Below are 8,215 nucleotides of genomic sequence, written 5' to 3'. Positions count from 1 at the left end.
GCTACTTCATATTCCTGATTCTCTCTCCATAGAACACTTCTAAAAATTCAGAGCAATGGAGCATTTATAATACTTCAACAGTACCTGATGCATAATAGATTCTCTATATACATTAGCTAGGCAGAGTGGCAGTTGTCATCATTGTCACTGTGTTGTAAAAACTACAGAATACAGAATCGCCAAGTCCTGGAAGCCCAATTCAATTATTGATGCCTTAATTTGCATTATAGCTGAGTCATAAAAAAATCCACAGCCAGTGTTGTTTGATATACTGGAGAATAAAAGATTTAATACATAATGGGTCATGGAATTTCTAAAAGATAGATTTACAAGACAGTTTAGAGGTATTTATCTTTATGTTGATTTAATAAAAATAGTTTATGAAATCATATATATAAACTATATACCTAATAGTATAGTTATAGTAGTTTATAGTTATAAACTATTTATATTACATAAAATTATTATAATTTGTAATAAAAATACCACCCTTCCCTAGAATTTCCATTAAAAACTATTTTTCAATAAAATATTGCCTGTCAGAAATAATCACATCAATAGAACCTAGATAGTCTTGAAATATACTCTCCATTGTAGATACAGGGGTACAACTCATAAAATGGCAAGTAAACAATGTTGCTTAAAATACCACATCTGGATATTAAGGAATTATTGTTTTACTTATGTAAACTAAAATATAATTCACATACCTTGAAACTCAACTTTATTTTGGGGGGCAGGTACAGGAGATTGAACAGGGGAGGACCTGACAACTGAGCCATATCACCAGCCCTATTTTGTGTTTTATTTAGAAATGGGGTCTCACTGAGTTGCTTAGCGCCTTGCTTTTGCTGAGGCTGGCTTTGAACTCACAATCCTCCCGCCTCAGCTTCCAGAGCCACTGGGATAATAGGCATGTGGCACTGCACCCAACCTGGAACTTAATTTTTATCAGGGCATAATTCAGTAGTTTTTAGTATATTCACAAGATTGTACAACCACTATCAGTATATAATTCTGGAACTTTTTTTTTCACTCTACTAAGAAAGTCCATACACATCAGAAATCTTTCTCCATACCCAACCTCCAGCTCATTTTCATTTCTTTAAGTCATTACAAGAATATAACTATTTTTAAAGAGGTTTTAAATTCTATAAGCTAAAATAGATATTGGTGAAATCATATGATACCTAAGAATTGCTGCAGTTGATTATACCATACCAATAAATATCATGAATAATAGCATTCCTGACTTTGATTTACTTTTCAAGGGCCTTTAAAGTTCCTTATATTTCTACAATGGAGAAATAGTTAAAGAAATGGAGAAATAAAGCAAGAATAGCCAAGTACTAATAATTATCAAAACTCAATAAAGAGTAAGTTATAATCATTACATTATTTCTATTCTTGCATATATTTTGAATTTTCCATAATGAAAAACTTAAAATAGAAATGCAACATGAAATCTCAGAGAAAACATTTTAAATATAAGTAAGACATGCCTAATTTTATATAATTCACTAAACTTCAAAGCAATTAGAAAAAGCCTTATTCTCAAAGGCCACAGAACATTTACTGTGCATATCCTACAAACATAAAACATTATCTTTTTCCAAGGTTTTGCTCAATCTTTCTGTGCCCTTGTAGCTAAGATGTGTCTTTTGTCATAGCATATAATTGGGTTTTGTTTCTTATCCACAGAGAAACTTCAAATTTTGATTAGAGTATTTAAGCTATTTTTATTTATTACTGATAGGAAAAATTTTAATACAAATTCTTCTATGTGTTATTTATATCACACCTATGTTCCCATTTTTTTTTCCTTTTGTGCCTTCTTTTGGATCAAATATAGTTTCATTATTCCAATTTTTTATCTTGTGCTGGTTTGTTAGCATTCACTGTTTCTTTTGTAGCTACCTTAGAGATTATAACATGGATCATTAATTCATTTTGTCACTTCCCAATGAGAACCCTTAAACAGTTTACATCTCTCCTACATTTTGTATTAACATTGACATATGTTTTATTTCACTTATATTTCAAATATAAATTCCCATATGGCATTTTTCACTTTATATAGTCAATATTCCTCTAGATCTACCTACACACTTGCTATTTCAATTGCTCTTCATTTTTCCCTGTATTACAAGGCTCTTTTCTAAGATCATGCATCCAGAAAAAAAATTTTTATGAAATCTCCTGATGAATTTTTCCATTTTTTTATTTAAAATAATTTCTTAATTAATATAAGAAGGATATCTTCAATGGCTATAGTTAACATTTTAGTACTTTGAAAAAGTCATTTGACTTGTCTTTATGTCTTTTCTTTTTTGCCTCTGGATGCTTTTATCATTTTTTTCTTTGTCTTTCTGCACTTTTACTGTATTTCCCAGCTTAGTTTTCTTTTCCTTTATCCTGATTGTTCTTGAATCTGTAGTTTAATATCTTCAGTTAATTTGAGGAAATTCTTACCAAATATTTTCCCTGTCTAAATATAGATTTTTTTCTTTCTAATCTACTATGCAGATAAGCTGTGTTGAATCCGGTTCTAAACCTATCAGTTGTGTTCTTAATTCCAATTATTCTAATTTTTCAAATTTAGCATTTATGGATAATTTTAAAAAACAAATTCCAAGTATCTGCTAAAATTTTCCATTATTTTAAAGTCTATACTTAATAGCACCAATATAAGGGTCACCAATGGGTATTTTTATTGTCTATAGTTTTACTAGAACACTAGACAATATCTTAATTCTCCAGTGATTTTCTTTACATTCTGGCAGGCAATTAAAATAGAAACTGCCCAATTTAACCTAATAAAAGACTCAGCCAATCAAGATTGGAGTTCAGTCTTTGAAGAACCTGATAGTTTACTCTTCCATCTTCCTTCCTGGGGCATGGTTCTTTAGGGGCCTACAATGAAAGGCTTGAGTGTACAGCGAGGCCCTTCAGCCTTAGCACAAACTCAACCACAGTCCTCTCTATTAACAAGAATAATGACGTACTGTTTGCTTTCCAGCTTCATCATGGCTGCTTTTGGGTAGCTTATCTCATCTGCCTGTACCTTATGAATTGGAAAATGCTTCAAGAAGGAACCGAGGCAGAAGGCTGGACGGATGAGAACAGTTTTCCTTTTCTATGACATTGAACCCTGTTAAGTCCTGATTTATTAGACTCATTCTCCAATTCTTGTCTCCCCAAGCCCATAAAATGACTAAAAGTTGCTAATCAGTTTCCTAATCTCTTGGTCTATGGTAATTATAAGTCAGTAAATGTTCTGAGGAACAAAGTAGAAGACCCCACTCAATGTATTTCTCTTTTTCTCTTAGACCCTTCATCCTGGCTGGGATGGTAGTTCCTTAGTAGCTCCTTGATCCTTTCAAACAGGTCATTGTTCTTTTATTTCATTGAGTTTTTCTAATTATTCTAGGAATGAGAATTTGTTTGCTATAAGCTCATCTACCCATTCTAGACGTTAACTGTTTCACGTTTGGATATAATCATGCAGAGACATACAGCAGTGAGCCTTAGTCACTTTAGTATTAATACTCCTTTACCTGAATTGTAAAAGGCTTCATTGAACTTCTGTTTAGATGGATTAAGCCTATTAAAATTCACCATATTAGCATTTAAAATAACAATTTTAATATCTAAAATTATTTATTATAAATGAACCTATTATAGGTGAACATGTAATTTTAACACCTAACTGCATGGGAAAAAATTGTGAGAAGTGGCATTGCTTTACATTTTTGTAAATCTCTTCAATATTTAGTTTAATAGAAGAAGGCTAGATTCTCTTACCTGTTTCAGTATTTAATTCGTTTCCACAGAGTATTTTGGTTATAGTGTATGGAAGAAAACCCATTCTCACAGATACATAGTTTAAAAAATGGAAGTGTTTTTAAGTCTTTTCAGATGATTATGGATTTTCTTGTCTGATACAAAACTTAGGTTTCCTCAAGTTTAATTGCAGCGACATATCTGAAGCCATATCAATAAACATTTCACTCTGACATTTAAATCTAGAGGTCCATCTTGCTTTTCAAATGGATTTTTTTCCATCGAGTTATTATGACATCATATATTGATCATGTGGAAAATACTGATGCACCAAGTTGTGTAGATCTTTTAAATATTAAAATTTTTCATTATAAAATCCTAGAAAATGGGCTGGGGATGTGGCTCAAGCGGTAGCGCGCTCACCTGGCATGCGTGCCGCCCGGGTTCGATCCTCAGCACCACATACAAAGATGTTGTGTCCGCCGAAAACTAAAAACTAAATATTAAAATTCTCATATTCTCTCTCTCTCTCTCTCTCTCTCTCTCTCTCTCTCTCTCTCCCTCTCTTTAAAAAAAATCCTAGAAAACACATTGGTCAATAATCATTAAAAGTATTGAAGAGCTATCAAACTTGACATGGCAGAAACAGGTTTCTCAAAACTTGAATTTTATCATTCACAACAAATGGCAGTTTTAACTTTTTTAAAGTTTTTAAGTAAAAGGAGCACCTTTTTCCATTTTCAAGACAATGTCTACCAAACAATTATGTCTAAAAGGCAATAGTTGTCCGACACACCCTTTCTAGTAAAATATGATGTTCAATGAAAACAGTGGTCAGCTCAGCTTGAAAAACTCCCTCAAGATGTTTCTGTATCCAACAGAAATGCTTTCTGTGGTTTTCCATTTTGTCATCCAGAATATCTGTCAATATCTCTCTCTCTTTCTCTATACACACACACACACACCCCCACACACACATACACACACACGTTCTCAAGGATCAAGATCTAATACTTTTTATGCTTTATCATAAACATTAAGTGATTTGGTATTCATATGTTCATACTCATATATAAATATCATAATCCTCATTATTGACAAATTCTCATTTGCAAATTTTCCAGTTTGCCAAAGTTTATTTGTAACCATAAAAATCAATACTTTCCAGTCTTTGGCAGACATTCTTGGACTGGCTAGAGTAGTAAATGACCCTATCCATCAGATGTACACATTCTCAGATAAGAATAAGGCAATGATGCTCTGACACTTGTTTCAAATCTTATGATATAAGCAAGTTCCCATTTTGCAGCCTCTTTAGTGCCGTGTTTTCTCATTTTTATGATTTTTGTAAATGGTTTTTCTGTGTAAAATGGCCTCTAAATACTGTGCTGAAGTGCTATGTAGTGTTTCCAAACATAAAAAGGTTAGGATGAGTCTTCCAGAGAAAATGTGCATTTGATAAGCTTCTTTCAGGCTTAGGAGTTAAAATGCTGTTGGCCATTATTCAATGTTAACAGATCAACAGTATATATTAAACAAGGTATCTTTGAACAGAAACACATCAAGCAAGGTCATATGTTAATTGGTTCCTGAAAATACTCAGACTGGAGGGCCCCAAAAATCTATTCTTGTATCTCCCCTTGAGCAGTATTCCAGTATTTGTTAATTCAAGGTTCATGGTGACTTCATAGAATATATCTACTGAGAATAATGAGCAATTATATATGCATATATGTACAATTATTTGTACATGTACAAATAATTGTGTGTGGTAAAGAACCCACTGATTACTAATAAGACTAGTGCTAATGCTTTGATTTCTTCTAAAGCATGAGAAATTTTATCCACTGTTGCTTTTGCACTATCAGCATCGATGTCAAACTCTACAGAATACATCTTAATATTACTGTGAGACCACTAAGGGTGTTACTGTGGTTTATAAAAAAAAAAAATCCAAACAGACCAAAGTACTAAATTTCTGCCTTAAAATAAATCTGTATTTCCCTAGAACTATTTATATCAATTTCACTGTTTTTGTCTTTTTATAGATATGGTGATTCCAAATGCTTTCAAATTGTTCACTCCTCAGGACTTTCATAAGCCTTGTCTACAAATATGTAAACAAAAGAAAAACCTCAGGCTTTGTCTTTGTTTCATTTCTTGATCTTTTTGTGTGTGAGAGAGAGAGAGACAAAGAGAGAAAGACAGAGAGAGAAAGACAGAGAGAGAGAGAGAGTGTGTGTGTATGAATGTTTTTTATTTTACTTTGCTAATGTCCTTAAATTAGCTGTTTCTATATTATTTCTAATTCCATTGGGATACAAATTAAGTGGCTTATAGATTGTCCACTTACACATTTTAAAATAGATGATGAGATTTAGAAGCATGACCTTTTTTATATTCGCTTTTTATTTATCAACTTAAAAAAATGAGGAAATTTTTCCTGAATGTGTACATGTTTTGTTCTTTAAATTTTCATTTTGTGGTTTTAACATCAGTTCCTGATTTTTGCCTGAATCAATTATCATTACTAAAAAATGATCCTTACTAAGTTTACTTTCTTCTCCGGTAGGTCTGCTGAACTCTGACTCCAGGCTGCATCAGTAGGGCTGTGCAGGGCCTTTGGTGCCTATCTGCCTCCTGAAGGTCTGATGATTATCATCTGTTTTATCATCTACAGAAGTCCCAGCAGCAGGGGACTCTCCCCAGGAAGACTGAAGAGCACTAGGGTCCAGACTGGTGATACCAATCCTCTGGATTTTTCTTATGTCCACCATGTTCTAGCTCAAGCTGCTGGCAAAGCTGGTGCCATTAGACTTTTGTTGAAAATGTTCCAGATCTGCTCCCACAGTCATTTCCAATGCATCTCCAGGCACCTAACTGATGACTGGTCACCCTCTCAGTGAGCCACTGATGCTGGTGGCAGGACATCTGGGCCAAACTGAGTTCAGAGTTGACTTCTGCCTCTGGCCTGAATGAGACCATAAAGATTTCTCCCAGTGCAAGCTTCCTGCCTTCCTTGCTCACGGGGAGACATCCTGCTCCTGTCTTGTCTTAAACACCTTTTAAAACTCCACAGAGATGGTTAGCAGAAGTTGAGAGAGGGCAGAGGAGGCAGCATACTAGCAATGTGTCTGTTGTGTAGAGCCAGGAATGTGGAAGCACTCTTCAATTTGTGAAGGGAGCTGGCTACCACTAATGTTACCACTGTAGTTTGGATCCAGAAGGTTCCCCAAAGGCTGGGTTCCCAGTGCAGCAGTGGTCAGAGTTGGGGCTTCTGAGAAGTGACTGGATGATGAGAGCTCAAGTTGGTGCCATTTTCTGGGCTTTCCATACCTTGAACTCTGTCCCCGATCTTGTCCCTGGCCTCCTTGGAAGGATTCATCAGGTTCTTTTTTGATCTTCACATATAATCTAGATCTTCTATTTTGAAACCAAGTTTGGACTCTCGACTCAGGAACTCCAATTTTCTTAGCAAGCTGTTCTCTGCAATGGATCCCAGGGTAGGGGTTTTTCCTGAAGGCCTTGAAGAGGGTGCACAGCTGAGAGGGGCTGTAGGTGGTGCGGGGCCCTCGAATCTTTTTACTCAGAGTCCCTTCTAGAAGGGAATCTTTCCCTGGGCCTTGGCTGGATTGCAGGGCCTCCTTAAGTTCTCGTCTTTCCTGGAAGAAGGATCTAGCTCTGCGATTCTGAAACCAAACCTGGATTCTTGACTCTTCAGCTCTGATTTCCAAAGCAAGTCTTTGTCTGGTAGCATAATGTGGGTAAGGCATTTGGTTAAAGGTGTTGATGAGGATTGCCAGCTGCTCTTTGGTGAACTTAGTGTGATGGTGCATATGATTCCCTAGCATAGACCCGTTTGAAGAGCTGTCTTGCGCCATGGTGGAAGAGAGTCCCAATAGCCAAGAATTCATCCAAGAGTTAGAGCATGACTAGAAAGAGTTATAGATCCAAGAGAGAAACTTGGTTTCAGATGATGCCAAAATAAAAACAAAGGGAATAGAGGCCTTTTTTGTTGTGCAATTTCAGATATTATAGCCCATAGCAAGGAATATACAAATAAATCACTAGTATTGCCTTTGTGTCTAAAATAAAATGTGAAGGAGAAAAAAAAACTGACTATAATTTAGAGACAAAAGAAAAAGGAGATATATATGAGTGGATTAAAAAAAAAGAGATAAATCTGAAATGAGAGCTCAAAGTGAAGAAAGACTGAGAGATTACTAAGACACATGTTAGGAACTCCCATCTGTGAATGAATCCTGTCATTGCCCTTTGATGGGCCTCTGCCCTCACCTCCTCCTCCATGTGCCAGCAATGTTCTTAGGCTAGCAGGGTCAGGGTTGACTCCTTGATGCGGTGGTGGAGGGCTCAGGTGGTGGAGGGCTCAGGTGCTGGCCTGAGCACCTCCAGCTTGGGCCTCTCTGACTCC

The 8,215-nt window shown here is 35.5% G+C and overlaps 1 pseudogene; it reads right to left on the bottom strand.

The window, feature by feature from the left end:
* Nucleotides 1–7,045: 7,045 nt before the first annotated feature.
* On the bottom strand, nucleotides 7,046–7,664 carry LOC114095394 (double homeobox protein A-like; annotated as a pseudogene).
* Between the last annotated feature and the right edge of the window lie 551 nt (nucleotides 7,665–8,215).

The sequence above is a fragment of the Marmota flaviventris genome, chromosome 5 (genome assembly GCF_047511675.1).
Source record: "Marmota flaviventris isolate mMarFla1 chromosome 5, mMarFla1.hap1, whole genome shotgun sequence".
Lineage (NCBI taxonomy): Eukaryota > Metazoa > Chordata > Mammalia > Rodentia > Sciuridae > Marmota > Marmota flaviventris.
The sequence above is the reverse complement of the archived record's forward strand: the minus strand, read 5'-3'. Positions and strand labels throughout refer to the sequence as shown.